We start from the raw sequence: 15,108 nt of genomic DNA on the forward strand, positions 1-15,108 counted from the left end.
TTGCATCCCGTAAAAATGTTCGCGACCTATGAAATCAATATTTTTTCTTAAAGAAAAAAAAGAATTAAAAAGAGAAAAAAAGGTCAAAATTTCGCGCTCGCTTCGCTCGCGATCAGCAGAGAAAAGAGGACGTGACGCACCCCTAAAAGTGTTGGCGACCGATTGAATAAATATTGTGGGTAAAAAAAAAAAAAAAAAAAAAAAAAAAGTCAAAAATTTCGCGCTCGCTTCGCTCGCGATCAGCACAGAAAGAAGGACGTGACGCGCCCCTAAAGGTGTTGGCAACCGATTCAATACATATTGTCGGTAAAAAAAAAAAAAAAAAAAAAAAAAAAAAAAAAAAAAACGCTCGCTTCGCTCGCGATCGACATGAAAAAGGCAACGACGTGACGCCCCGTAAAATTGTCGGCGACCTATTCAATCAATATATTCGGTTGAAAAACAAAGTCAAAAGTTTCCCAATCGCTTCCCTCCCGATCGACATAAAAAAAAAGGCAACCCCTTCACCTCTCCTTATGCATTCATCAGTAAACATACAACCATAGATCACAATACCACTCACATCACCTATCAGTTCTCCACGTCCATCAAGATCCAATCATCGCCCTGGCCCTTTATGATGATACACAACATTACATGTTATTGTGTGCATTGCCCCGCGTTACAATACATGACCAAAAAAAAGAGAAAAAGAGCTGCACTGCCTTCAGTGTAGACATGTTCGTATTCGTAGAAAATGATTTTAGGTACACGATAGTACAGTAATCTATCTTCACATGCTTCAGATGTGAACGATACCTACACATGAAGAGGGCTCCCGAGGTTTCCTTTTCCAATAGGATGGAGCTCCACCACACTTGCAGAATGACGAGAAGTTATGTTAATAAATATATCCCAGAGTGTTTCGTAACTCGCCCTTGGTCCTAATGATGAAGCGTTCTTCAGATGGCCCCGATGTCTCCACACATGATACTATGCGACTTCTTTTCACGAGGCTCTCAAAGATCACGTTTGTGTCCTAACATTCTCTGCAGATATGACACAGCTGCGATAGCGGATCACAGAAGCCTTTCCTCTCCTTACAAGAGACGTGTTCATTCGAGTATGTGAGTAATTCGACTATCGATTAAATATCTCCCGTGTCACGATAGTAGTCACTTTCAATTCTTCTAACGAAGGTAAGAAAAAATGCTATACAAACTTCCTTTCGGTATATAAAGGATTAGGGGCCCAGAGAATATTTTCTTTCAAGAGGATACATTCTTTTTCGAACACCCTGTATATAGATCCTCTAATTATAACTGCAAACAAAATGTTGATTTTGCAATTGCTTCCATGAGAGAATATTCTGTGCACTTTCTTTCTGAAGGGCCGGGCCTAAACGTTTTCCTTAATCATTAAATTTAGTAGTTATCTACAATTACATAGTTTTCCATTGTTCTCAAAATAAAGATTTTTCTCTATGAATTGTTGAATGTTGCTAGGGATATTGAAGTAATTCTTTTTAGTGTTTTTTTCTTTACAATAATGTACTGAACGCCTGCATTAAGGAAGTTCGTGTGTCCATCTTGCAAAATGTTTCGTCTTTTTTCATGCCCACTAAGGTAAATATTCATTTTGCTCTTTTCTCTGTATGCAAACCACATTTCTTAAAGGCAACATTTTCATACAAATGTAGTACTAAAAACTTCTAATTGGCAACATCTGGGCTGCGAAGAGGAAAAAGAAAGAAATCTCGTACGTATTCGCGCGCAATTCGGAATTAGCCAATGAAAAGCACAAAAGCGGCCACCATCTCTCTCTCTTTCTTATTAACGGTTTTGTACTTTCTGCAGTTCTATCAGTGCTGCTAACCTCTTACTATATCATTGAATATGTATGTTTAGATATATATATATATATATATATATATATATATATATTTTTTTTTTTACAAAAAATCATACTACTACGGAATAATATTAAATGCCTTTAAACCCTCATTTCTGTTTGCACTTTCTGTTACACTACCTTCCCCGAACTTCTTTCAAGTTATTAAGTGCAGAACGGGGAGTTATACATATTTACTTGCGCTTTGACAATATCTGCACATTGTGTAATAATAGGAGACGTATAAAATAAAACTATATACTAATACGTATATATATATATATATATATATATATATATATATATATATATACAGTACACATTCCACTATCCGAGGCTTTCCTTTTCTTTTCTTGCTGACGATAAATTACGCTTTTAGAAATGTTGTCTGAAAACAATAAGAATATGTGCAAAAAATACAATCAGAGGTAGAGGTCTTTAACAGGAAATAAGCAAGGGAGTTGAAAAATTTTTTATGCATGTAAAAAATATAGACATGAACCAACTTGTGAAATAAAAAGACCAGAAAACTACTCTTTCTAAATTATGTGTAAACTTTTTACCGAAAACGAAAGTTGCACGAAAGACTTTTTGTCCGTTTTTTGGCCTCCGGTGCTTGGGGTCCCTGATTCAATCCCAGCTCGTGCCGTGTGAACTTTGTCGTGCATAAAGACCGTGCTCATGGGTTTTCTCGGGTTTCTCCCGTTTCCTCCCACTTTCTTCATTCAGTACTCATCATCACCGTCTCCTTTAGCGTAACCGGTATAAGTATGCGACGTAAATCTAAATATTTCATTTCATTTCCCTTTTCTGCTCATACTGCTGATTATGCGCGATTATGCCAACATCCAACTCCGCGGATAATCGTGCGATTACTGTATATACAACTAATACAGATACAACTAATTATATTATCAGTTACAGTATCGGTTTTTATTTACTAATTTGCCTCACTTTATTTGCATCCCTGCAGTAAATAATTCTTATCGATAATAGTTAAAATGTATATTACATTTTAGTGCTTCACGACTGAATGATCATCTGCCTTACGTTATCTCGCAGCTGAAGAGAATGCTACACTGAAAACTACCTTGCGTTATAAAGGGTAAGTGAAACATATCTTAAAAATATCTTTCATACATTTCATTGTGTACATTAAAGAATGTAAGTTTGCCTTTTTCCTGTAATCAATACTTAATAAAGGATTTATTTTTATTTATTTATATACAATTTCATACGTGGTTCGTGATAGTAAACTCGATAGGACACAGTGGCACTATGAACATCCGAATCACTCATCATTCGAACATTCAAATATTTATTCGAATATTAGTATATTCCAAGTAATGTTAACGACGTTAATATGCTTGCCTTTATAGTTAATAATGTCAATTCTTACTTAAAACATACTTCCTTAACAGGACATTGAAGAAAAGGTAGTTGCCAACGGCCATACCATGCTGAATATACCGGTTCTCGTCCGATCACCGAAGTCAAGCAGCATCGGGCCTGGTCAGTACTTGGATGGGTGACCGCCTGGGAACACCAGGTGCTGTTGGTATACTTTTTCTAATTTTGTTTTTCACAAAGACGAATATTCTCACATCGTTCACCACGATAATTTCGTAATCATGCATTACTTAAAACAATTAGCAACGCTTTCCACGCGCTGGTCTTTTTGAGTATTCACCGACAAACCTACGTAGCTACAATAACTCACTCGAAGCCATATGCATTCGCCAACGGCCATACCATGCTGAATATACCGGTTCTCGTCCGATCACCGAAGTCAAGCAGCATCGGGCCTGGTCAGTACTTGGATGGGTGACCGCCTGGGAACACCAGGTGCTGTTGGCATCTCTTTTTCAAATTTCATTATCCTTCAAGTACGAAAATACTAGAAACATTAATTTTATAGTACTTTCAAGAGATAATTTATCAACATTATTTCATAGCGATTAATCGATATTCTAAGCGTTATACCCACTATTTCTTACACTAACAGCCTGTTTATTTGCACGGCACATTAAAATAACCTGATTTCCGATCCGTGTGCACCTACTACTATACTTAACACGGAATGTATTACCACTTTTTAAAAGTAAATTATTATGACTAAGTGTAGATCTCCGGCGAGTAAATGCCTTTCGTATACAAGCACGACACATCTCCGCTATGTGCTTTACTTTTTTACTAACAGCATATAGAAATTGGATTTCAACGTGTTTCTACATAACAGAATGAAGCAAATTTCGTGATTTAACTCTTTCGAATAATGTGTTGGTCCTGACAAGGACCGTTTGAAATGAAAAATCTTGAAGAAGATTTTTACTTAGAGCTTGTGTACTTGGTAACAGCCTTCGTACCCTCACTTACAGCGTGCTTGGCAAGTTCACCAGGCAAAAGAAGGCGCACAGCTGTTTGGATTTCCCGGCTGGTGATAGTTGACCGCTTATTGTAATGGGCCAAACGAGAAGCTTCAGCAGCAATACGCTCGAAGATGTCATTAACAAAGCTGTTCATGATACTCATAGCTTTGCTAGATATGCCAGTGTCAGGATGCACTTGCTTCAAAACTTTGTAGATGTAAATGGCATAGCTCTCCTTCCTCCTCCTCTTCTTCTTCTTATCTCCCTTGGAGATATTCTTTTGGGCTTTACCAGCCTTCTTTGCAGCCTTTCCGCTAGTTTTTGGTGGCATGATGACTCACTCGTTCAGCAAAATTAGATGTGTCCGCCGATTTATCGACTTCATTTAAATTACAGTACGTGTTTCAATTCGCGCCAACTGCCTTGCTTTTCATTTGATGCACTCGGGTGCACGCTTGAAGTAGTAACAAAACTGACTTGATTCATGGGAGGCCGCAATTTTTCCTCTCATCTTATTACGAAAGAATATTGAACAATGTCTGGTCGCGGCAAAGGTGGAAAAGTCAAGGGAAAGAGCAAGTCCCGCTCCAGCAGGGCTGGCCTTCAATTCCCAGTAGGCAGAATCCATCGTCTTTTGCGAAAGGGTAACTATGCCGAACGAGTTGGTGCTGGCGCTCCCGTGTATTTGGCTGCAGTCATGGAATACCTGGCAGCTGAAGTTCTTGAGTTGGCAGGCAACGCTGCTCGTGACAACAAGAAGACTAGGATTATTCCACGTCATCTGCAGTTAGCTATCCGTAACGACGAGGAATTAAACAAGTTGTTGTCTGGAGTTACAATCGCTCAGGGTGGTGTTTTGCCCAACATTCAAGCTGTACTTCTGCCCAAGAAAACTGAGAAGAAGGCATAAATGTAAGACCTATATCTCATACAAATCGGCCCTTATGAGGGCCACAAACCCCTTTATAGAGGAGATTTACGATTGAAATGAATTGTTTTCGATATACAGACTCATCAAAAGTGTCTGAGATAGTTGCTTAGTTTCATTCGAAATTCTCGCTGCTATTCGATTAATTAGTATATGTGTAGTCGTCGATCGTAATTGAAGCCCATAGGAAGTCACACTAACTTTAGAATACTCCAAACAGCGATGTGCTTAGTTCCCACTACATTATTAATTATAAGATCATTACCTTTTGTATTGTCGCTAGCTACATTTTTTTGATATTTGCGTACATCGGGCTCATATTACCCAGAGGACAGGACAGTCGAGCCCAGATTCTCAGCAATGGAAGAAAACCTCATACCACATATTCTCATGTACTTCATGCTAGACAAAGGAATTTCCAACATTCTTAAAGCACTCATGTTTCTCTCTTGCGTTGGCTTGGCTGAAATTACTCTGTTCAATATGTTCTCGACATTTATTATTGTTCATTACTATGCCCCAATGACATCATGAACAGAGCGGATCAGAAAACTTTCCTAAATTTCTTTTGCAACATAGTAATGACATTAAATGCACACTTAAGTACGATTTATTCTTTGCAAGGTCGATATTCATATTTGTGTGATATGTGTTATATGTATATGGTTTGTAATACGCAACTACTCTTATTCTCTGATCTCAGAACTCATTTGCTACTGTGCCCAACGAGCGAGCCTAGGTTTCTTGTAACTACTGCCTTTCTTTAGTAAATAATGTGAAGTATACAATGCATTAACCTACATCTCATATTTGTATTACTCTTTATTTTAGTAACCCGCTACGAAGTGTCATTAATTTACATGTAAATCACAATAGACACTACCGCAAAAGAAAGAAATCGAACCCAAGACCACGTAAACAAGATAAAGGACAAGATTCAGGTTTCTAACGCATTATTCGCCCCTCACAGCACAGTATAGAAGTTGTATAAGCCTCTATACGTACATCCTACTGTCAGAACAGAAATTCCGACTTGCGTTTCGCATCTCTCATGCTCGCTACTTCCAACAAATCGCCAATTTCCAACCAGAACCCCTTCTCCAGCATTAATACTGCTACATGATATGAATACGTATACATGAACGTACATAATGTAAAAAAAAACGTATGATTTTCTCAAATTAATCTCTCTACGTCTGTAATTTAGTGTGCATCAAAAGGCTTTAATGTAGTTACACGAATTCTTATAATCTAACAGAAAATCGCACAAAGTAAATCTTTCCCTTTATATAAATTTGTTGGCTCTGAAAAGAGCCGTTTATGCCAATTTTATATCCAAAATAGGAGGAACCCCAACTTAACCTCCGAAACCGTACAGGGTTCTTCCTTGCCTCTTCAAGGCATACACAACATCCATAGCTGTCACTGTCTTCCTCTTGGCGTGTTCTGTGTATGTAACAGCATCTCTGATTACGTTCTCCAGGAATACTTTCAATACTCCTCGGGTCTCTTCATAAATGAGACCAGAGATACGCTTCACACCACCACGGCGAGCAAGACGCCTAATAGCGGGTTTGGTGATACCCTGGATGTTGTCACGAAGAACTTTACGGTGGCGCTTGGCACCTCCTTTGCCAAGACCCTTGCCTCCTTTTCCACGTCCTGTCATTTCGATATGTTACTGCTTCGCTCACCACACACGAGAAATACAAGCCCAAGCAGCCCAAGACTCGTGGTTTTGTTCCTTCGATCATGCAGGGAAAGCACGGAGGAAAAACACAAAACGTGTCTAAGCCAATGAGAACTGTCCTTTTCGACTGACTTTATCCAATGAGAAATAGCTTGATTTAACGGTTTTGCTCTTTATATAACTTGACTTCATTCAGCGCGCAATTATTTGAAACAAGTCGTGACAGTTGCAATGGCACGTACCAAGCAGACAGCTAGGAAATCTACTGGAGGCAAAGCTCCTCGAAAGCAGCTTGCCACCAAAGCTGCAAGAAAGAGTGCTCCAGCTACCGGTGGAGTGAAAAAGCCCCATCGTTACAGGCCTGGTACTGTGGCTCTCCGAGAAATTCGTCGTTACCAGAAGAGCACTGAATTGCTCATCCGCAAGCTGCCCTTCCAACGACTCGTCCGAGAAATTGCACAAGATTTCAAGACAGATCTTCGCTTCCAAAGCTCAGCTGTCATGGCTTTACAGGAGGCAAGTGAAGCTTACCTTGTAGGGCTTTTCGAAGACACCAACTTGTGTGCTATTCACGCAAAGAGAGTCACAATCATGCCTAAGGACATTCAGCTTGCTCGCCGCATCCGTGGGGAACGTGCTTAAGTTTGAAGTTCTGGCACTGAGTTCAAAAACGGTCCTTTTTAGGACCAATACACTACTTAGAGATGCTGTTATCCTAACAAGGATCTTGTCCATACTTGTTATCTTTTTTTTTTAAATTCTCACGCCGTATGTTGCATAGTTAATACATCTACCTTCGTTTTCCTGTCGTTTCGTATATCATCCTATCTTTCAAGTATATTCTTTAGTTTTCCCCTATGTTTACCGATTGATTATCTTCGTTTTATGTGGTCAAGGGTTCGATTTTGCCATATGTTGCATAACTTAACTTCGATTCAACCACTGTTTGCCCTTCTCAACGTTATTAATCTGATAGAACTCGCAGGCGAAATATGTACTTCTTCCAAGGTAGCAAAAGTAATATTATTTTGTCAGAGGTCGCTGCTGTTGAATGCAAACGTTAAACTAAACTTTCTTTAAGTGTCTGTTTGTACTTAACATCAGTTCAATTGTACACCTACATTTCTGCTGGTGTTACTATTTTTCTTTATAGCAATATTACGAATTATAAGACGGTATCCGTGGTTATTAGCGTGTTCCCTTTTCCTAACACTTTCTCATTACACCAGTATTTCCATCATTCATTAGGCGTAATCACCCGTCTCCTTTATCATAAAAATCATAATAGTACGACGTTAAATTGAAACATAGTCTACTTCACTTTCACGAGTTGTAATAAGTTCGAACATTTCTTTCACCCCAGCCTTGAAAAGAGTTGATTTTAGTTTAGTGTCCCTTTCAGCAGCAAGGCTGTTTCAAACGTGGACCTACTTATTAACGTGCAATGCGAAACATTTGAGCTCCCACCGAGAATCGAACCCAGTCAGCCTGCAAAAGTTTTTCTAACAAATGCATTAAGTGCGTTTTCTGTACTGTTTCGCTACTTGAAGATAGGAACAAGGAAAAAGTAAGTGATCACAAATTGACATTACGTAATGTGTTCCCCATTTTTTTTCGAGTACACCATTCTTGACACCCGTGAAAGCTTTCTTTCCCCACCCTCAATTCCCCTCTGTTATAAAGCACTTACATCAAGAAGTGCTTCGGTTAAAAAGAAAACTCAAAGTCCCTTGCGTGTATACTATACATTGCTATGAATGAACATGTGATAATGATAGGAAAAGCACAATTTTACTCTTCTCAAAGTATTTGATGGCTCTAAAAAGAGCCGTTTTAAAATGTCAGATGATTTACTGACACATTTACTTCTTCTTTGGTGCAGCCTTCTTAGCACTTTTCGGTTTTGCTGTAGCCTTCTTTGGCTTCGGGGCCTTTGGCTTCTTGGGAGTTTTTGCCTTCTTCACTTTAGATGGTGATTTCTTAGGTTTGGGAGCAGCAGCCTTTTTCTTTTCACCAGTCTTCTTGGGACGTTTAGCTGCTGGCTTTTTCGCAGGCTTCTTCTCCTTTGATGCTGATCGTTTCGCCTTGGTTGAAGATCCACCTTCAGGCTTCTCCTTCAGCGATGAAGCACTAAGCTTAAACGATCCAGATGCACCTTTTCCCTTGGTCTGAACCAAAGACCCAGAAGCAACTGCACTTCTCAAGTATTTCTTGATAAATGGAGCAAGCTTCTCGGCATCCACTTTGTAGTTCTGAGAGATGTATTTCTTAATAGCTTGCAGTGAACTTCCTCCCCTTTCCTTCAAATTCTTGATGGCGTTGTTCACCATTTCTGATGTTCTTGGATGAGAAGGTGTTGTTTTTGGTTTCTTAGGCTTTGCAGACTTCTTAGGAGAAGCCTGTGCCGGGGCTGCAGGTGCTGATGCCGTATCTGCCATTGCTTTCTGCAATAAACTCAACGATACTGAAGAATGAAATTTTCGCTAGCAGGCAGCGTTGAGTTTGGTTACGGAGCGCGGACCGGATAGAAAGCACTTGCTGAGGCGGGCTGAGGTAAACAGAAGTTCGTAGTTGCCACAACGATAAGTGTGTTTCCTTCTATTTTGATAAACGATTTTTTTCAGGTATTCAATGAATGCACCAGATCCTATTCTTCCTTACTGGCTAGAAGAAACTTTATTCCACATAACTCAAAAGGCATTTGTTTTTATTCGCTTTTCTATTTTATGTTTCAGTCATTGCTAAGTCGGTCACACTACTTTTTCACCCTCCTTGTGCTTATAATTTTCATAATTTAACATGGAAATACTTATCAATAAATAATTATATTACCATGGTAATTAACTTCAATCCTTCCTGTGATTATACGCAAAGTACCATCTTCGTACTGCTTACTATAGTTCAATGAAGGGAATCTATAAAGTAACGCGTGTCGCACACATCTGCCTTGCAAACTCCCTGGCCTACTTCCAATGTATAGACTTTTATTTCAAATCCTGATTTAATTTCATAATTTTCTGTAGATTTTAACATTTTATTACCCAGCTTCTTAATACGAATGACAATCAAGCCTAAATATTTATTCCCTTTAACTTTATTTTTCTTTTTTATTTTGTGCCTTGTTTCATATTTGTTCTTACGTTAGCAATTAACGCACTTACCGTAGTTATGTATGAACAGGTTGTTTCTATATTTATTTTATTCCAAATAAATTAAATATATATACGGATTATTTTATGGTAGTTGATATTTTCTGTTGTTTCCTACGTGAATTGAGGAAACGCACGGACTTTCGCCTAATTCTTGTGCTACTTTCATATGTCTGTATCTGTCGAATGCTGTCGATCTGTCGAAATGTGTATTACTATCTGTCGATTCATCGAGTGAACTGAATTCGTTAACCATTTCACCAGGCGCGCATGCATTTTTTTTTCTTCTAAGGGATCCAAGCTTCGGGGGGCAAGGTTCCAATACTACAAGCCACTATGTCTATATACTATTATTCTGCATTCGAAAACACGATAAATATTCCACTTACTTTTTCACAAAAACATGATACAGACAGAGTACAGATGAAGTGTAAGATCAGATTTATATTGATGATACATCAATATTTTCCCTGTTAATAACTACATTTAATGAGAAAGTCTGCAAATGTATGTTCACTTAGGAACTTTTGCGAGGAGTCCGCACCCGGTGGACACCCCGTGAGTACGCCTCTGCACTTGACTATACTTCGAATTATACTGCAAACAGTTGTATTTTAGTTTCCCCGTTTAGTTCATCGATATCATTAACACAAAGAAAATAGATGTTATAGATGCGTATTCTCAGTTCTCGCTTTATATCCGGACGTCTGCAAAAATCTACTCCTTTTCTTTCTTTCACGCATCCACCAAACTAACAATGATTTGTATTATAATATTTGCGCATAAAATGTATATCTCATACCTTCCATGTTCTCAAGTATTCATAGACAAAAACGGTTATTTTCTGCGAACAAATTGTCCAAACACAGTGCAAATGTCATCTATAGATTGTCCTGGTTCCGTCTGCGTGTACATAACAATGCGTCATAATCATACATTGCACATTAAGGATATCAATTAATCTTCCCAAATTCCTAGATATGCCTGGCAAAAGTTCCGCGTGTTGTAAGGATATTACATTTGTACTACCGACAAGGTGGTATCTTCCAACATTGAAGTTCAATAAACCCCAAATGTGTCGGATATAGTATTTGATTTCTTGTCTCATTGTTTGCGTCAGAGATGTCTTCTCAAGTTAGGATTTACGATACATACAGGATGAGTTGTATATATTGTTGCTGCCAGCTCTATATTAATCCCATATTTGTAAACGAATAAAAACAGTATTCTAATTATAACAATGTGCTCACAATTAATTTTATTCTTAATTGTTATACGTATTGTTGATTAAAAATGAAAATGTTGCTAAGTGAATTTTATTAATATTTTCTGTTGCGTGATATAGGAAGTGAGTGAAATATTGGAGGAATATAGTGTGCGTAGCAGATGATGTGCAGTGGCTTTGGATCGCCTGTGATAAGGTAAGGCATTTGCTATTTTAATTAACGCATTTTATATACTGTAATCCTAATTATTTTTATGTGAATGTGCTTACTACTTGTGTATTCAGTGGGACCGATGTTTTAATATGTATGGTCAAGCAGTGTCGAGCCTGGTCAGTGTGTGGATAGGTGACCATTTTTTGTAAATCGATAACATTTAACTTTGTAAACACGGATGAAGTAGAAGTATATTTATTTTATTTTTTACCTCAAATATGTAGGACACTTCTCCTTTGTACATCAATTATTATTATTAGTTCAACTTGTTTACAAGTTAAATGAAAAGAATAGTCGTTATCGTGTGATGATTGTGCTCATTAGGCTAAAGAAGACTCGTGATAAGAAAGAAAAGAAGAACGGTGCTCAAGTTTCGTCACAGCATATTCTCAAAAATTTACAGGCAAAATTCAGTGTTCTGCATGAAAAGGCATATTTGTACGAAAAAAAAAAAAATTCTGCAGACGACAGAATTAAATAAAGTAATACACATGTATTTTAGAGTTACTGGTGTAAAATCATTACAAGTGCTTTGCCAGGTGGCCAATAAAAAGCACGAATACTATTTAAGGGAGCCAAAACAGGAGAAAGCTGGGGGCCTGAGCGATAGCAAGAATGTGCGTCCAAAGTGAACAGGAGCGAAGGCGACGCGGGTATACGTATAAGCAAGGGTAGTGGAAACCAGTTAGTTTTCGAGTTTCAATAGCACTTGTCATGCATCCATACTAGTAGCGCCCCGCTTGTAAACATTAAGTACACTATGCAAGAATACACCGCCGGTGGAAAATAGTACCTAATACAGTTATCTTTCATATATACTGACTTATTTTACAGTAGTAACCCAACACTAGTAAACGTAAAATAAAAGTGTATAACTTTATATTTAATTCTATCGCCTGGCTTAGTTTTTCACCTGTAAGATGTACTTATTTAGAGCAAGTTTCTTAACTAGCAAATTAAACCGAGAACCACAGCAACCATATATATATTCTTATGATGTACTTTTCTTTGAGTGGTGTTCTCTGTCTATTGAATAACATTTTCTCAGTTTAATGCTAGCAAAAAACAAAACAAAATCAAAGTGTTTCTATATAAATTTAGTTCACCGTGTTGTAATATCACATGGAATTGAAAAACGAATAGTCGAACCTCTGCTATCTCGATCAAACTTCTCAGGATGATATACTGACTTACCGCAGAAGTTCGACTGAATACGTTTCTCAGTTCCATGGGAGAACCTGGAGAAGCAAAAGCCTGCGCAACGGAAAATACTAAATAAACTTGTAGAGCAGGTCAAGATGTATCATCATGCCAAGTTTCATTCAGATCAGAGAAGTTTGGCTGCAGCCATTTTCATTACAAAGCACAAAATGGATGGTCCCTAACCTCGAGAATCTTCACAATTGTCGACGAGTTGAACTGCACTCATCTGATCAAAATCAAACTTAAAATGACAGTTCACTTTCAACTGTTAAATAATATGATATGCAGGCTTCTGCTTTCCTAGTTACAGTCTATCCACTGTGGTATGCATATTAGTACAAATGTGAGAGTGCATATTTATTAAAGATTTGCTTCAAAAAGCGATGAAAGACATAGGCATTGCCGCGGGCGGTGATAACAAGATGCCGGAAAACGAACAAGCAGAAAGAATATGGGCTGAAGAAGTGTAAACGACGACGCGGCGGCCCGTAAAGGTGTTGCCGTCCTATTAAATGAATAATATCAAAAGAAAGAAAAAAAAAGTAAAAAATTTCGCGCTCGTAATCAAGACAGAAAGCAACTAAAGGAAATCTTTGTTTTACGTCCCACGTTATGCCGCTTAGGCTAAAAGAGGCGCTGATTATGAGAAATGATTGAAATGGTGGTGGAATGAAGAAAGTGGGAGGAAACGGGAGAACCCCGCGGTAACCCACCGCACATAGTTTTTGTCCACCATAAAGTTAACTTGGCGGGGGCTCAAGACAGAAAGACGGTTGGAAAAACAAATAAACGATGTTGCATCCCGTAAAAATGTTCGCGACCTATGAAATCAATATTTTTTCTTAAAGAAAAAAAAGAATTAAAAAGAGAAAAAAAGGTCAAAATTTCGCGCTCGCTTCGCTCGCGATCAGCAGAGAAAAGAGGACGTGACGCACCCCTAAAAGTGTTGGCGACCGATTGAATAAATATTGTGGGTAAAAAAAAAAAAAAAAAAAAAAAAAAAGTCAAAAATTTCGCGCTCGCTTCGCTCGCGATCAGCACAGAAAGAAGGACGTGACGCGCCCCTAAAGGTGTTGGCAACCGATTCAATACATATTGTCGGTAAAAAAAAAAAAAAAAAAAAAAAAAAAAAAAAAAACGCTCGCTTCGCTCGCGATCGACATGAAAAAGGCAACGACGTGACGCCCCGTAAAATTGTCGGCGACCTATTCAATCAATATATTCGGTTGAAAAACAAAGTCAAAAGTTTCCCAATCGCTTCCCTCCCGATCGACATAAAAAAAAAGGCAACCCCTTCACCTCTCCTTATGCATTCATCAGTAAACATACAACCATAGATCACAATACCACTCACATCACCTATCAGTTCTCCACGTCCATCAAGATCCAATCATCGCCCTGGCCCTTTATGATGATACACAACATTACATGTTATTGTGTGCATTGCCCCGCGTTACAATACATGACCAAAAAAAAGAGAAAAAGAGCTGCACTGCCTTCAGTGTAGACATGTTCGTATTCGTAGAAAATGATTTTAGGTACACGATAGTACAGTAATCTATCTTCACATGCTTCAGATGTGAACGATACCTACACATGAAGAGGGCTCCCGAGGTTTCCTTTTCCAATAGGATGGAGCTCCACCACACTTGCAGAATGACGAGAAGTTATGTTAATAAATATATCCCAGTGTTTCGTAACTCGCCCTTGGTCCTAATGATGAAGCGTTCTTCAGATGGCCCCGATGTCTCCACACATGATACTATGCGACTTCTTTTCACGAGGCTCTCAAAGATCACGTTTGTGTCCTAACATTCTCTGCAGATATGACACAGCTGCGATAGCGGATCACAGAAGCCTTTCCTCTCCTTACAAGAGACGTGTTCATTCGAGTATGTGAGTAATTCGACTATCGATTAAATATCTCCCGTGTCACGATAGTAGTCACTTTCAATTCTTCTAACGAAGGTAAGAAAAAATGCTATACAAACTTCCTTTCGGTATATAAAGGATTAGGGGCCCAGAGAATATTTTCTTTCAAGAGGATACATTCTTTTTCGAACACCCTGTATATAGATCCTCTAATTATAACTGCAAACAAAATGTTGATTTTGCAATTGCTTCCATGAGAGAATATTCTGTGCACTTTCTTTCTGAAGGGCCGGGCCTAAACGTTTTCCTTAATCATTAAATTTAGTAGTTATCTACAATTACATAGTTTTCCATTGTTCTCAAAATAAAGATTTTTCTCTATGAATTGTTGAATGTTGCTAGGGATATTGAAGTAATTCTTTTTAGTGTTTTTTTCTTTACAATAATGTACTGAACGCCTGCATTAAGGAAGTTCGTGTGTCCATCTTGCAAAATGTTTCGTCTTTTTTCATGCCCACTAAGGTAAATATTCATTTTGCTCTTTTCTCTGTATGCAAACCACATTTCTTAAAGGCAACATTTTCATACA

The 15,108-nt window shown here is 38.2% G+C and overlaps 2 non-coding genes across 2 annotated transcripts; both read left to right on the forward strand.

Moving 5' to 3' along the window:
* The first annotated feature begins 3,311 nt into the window (after positions 1–3,311).
* Positions 3,312–3,430, forward strand: LOC145677217 (5S ribosomal RNA). Its single transcript, XR_014129694.1, has one exon. It is a non-coding gene; the product is annotated as a 5S ribosomal RNA (ribosomal RNA).
* Positions 3,431–3,607: 177 nt separating this feature from the next.
* On the forward strand, positions 3,608–3,726 carry LOC145677222 (5S ribosomal RNA). Its single transcript, XR_014129700.1, has one exon. It is a non-coding gene; the product is annotated as a 5S ribosomal RNA (ribosomal RNA).
* The last annotated feature ends 11,382 nt before the right edge of the window (positions 3,727–15,108 follow it).

The sequence above is a fragment of the Thermobia domestica genome, unplaced genomic scaffold, assembly GCF_964235325.1.
Source record: "Thermobia domestica unplaced genomic scaffold, izTheDome1.hap1.1 HAP1_SCAFFOLD_698, whole genome shotgun sequence".
Classification (NCBI taxonomy): domain Eukaryota; kingdom Metazoa; phylum Arthropoda; class Insecta; order Zygentoma; family Lepismatidae; genus Thermobia; species Thermobia domestica.